Source organism: Mizuhopecten yessoensis, unplaced genomic scaffold, assembly GCF_002113885.1.
Source record: "Mizuhopecten yessoensis strain PY_sf001 unplaced genomic scaffold, ASM211388v2 scaffold716329, whole genome shotgun sequence".
Classification (NCBI taxonomy): domain Eukaryota; kingdom Metazoa; phylum Mollusca; class Bivalvia; order Pectinida; family Pectinidae; genus Mizuhopecten; species Mizuhopecten yessoensis.
Window position 1 is genome coordinate 483,551 of NW_018480062.1, and position 1,005 is coordinate 484,555.

The following is a 1,005-nucleotide window of genomic DNA, read 5'->3' on the forward strand; positions in this document are numbered from 1 at the left end:
GGGGGGGGGGGTCATACAATCATGGAACTAACGGCACATACATGTACAAATATAATCATGAAGTTAATACAATATTAATACAATTATTCACTTTATTAATTTGATTCTATATATGTAAAGATAGATACACGTGTATATGCAGGTATTATTACATAATAAGAGTACTTATTTATAATTTGAACCAACATTCTGGATGCAGCAAAACAAATTGTCTTCACTCTTATTTGATTTTTCTTATAACTTGCATTGACATAGAAATTACAAACTAGAGATTTATGTCGTTCCTTTAAAAGTTCAGTTACGGACCGGACATGGAGGTCAAGTCACAGAGAACTAACGACAGTGCACTGTACATCGTCTGTGGGTGATGCAGATATACTGCAAGTTTTATCAGGATAGCTTTAACTGAGCCCTTATTTGACCTTATTATTAAAGGAACTGCCTACTGCTTAATTATAAAATGCATATATATGAACAATTTCAAATTGTATTTGGAAACATTACAGAAGTCCCAAAAAACTGACCCCATAGTCGCAAATGATGCTTGGATAGAGTTTACAATGCCATCTCATACTTAAAACAAAAGTATACACAGCGAGGGACCGTTGACATCACCTTGGTGTACACCTTTAATCATACCTTTTTTTATTTTTGACCTCTGGTAAAAGGCCACAGTGGCCTAATGGCAATGCACTGCACATCTTCTAAGGGTGAAGAGCTATACTTCAAGTTTCATCAATATATCTTTAATGGTTTAAAAGTCACTGCCCGGACAAGATGTCCCAGAAAAAATGGCGCATATTGACCTTTGACCTTAGGGTTAATATCACAAAGACCTGTGACAGTGCACTTGACATATACGTCAAGTTTCATTTCGATATCTTTAACGGTTACAAAGTTACAGCCCGGACAAGATTAAGAACAAGTATGTCTCCCTTCATTCGAAGGGGAGACGTAATAAAAGGGAGGGAGACTGCTTAATAGGGATAAGAAAGATTTTATCAA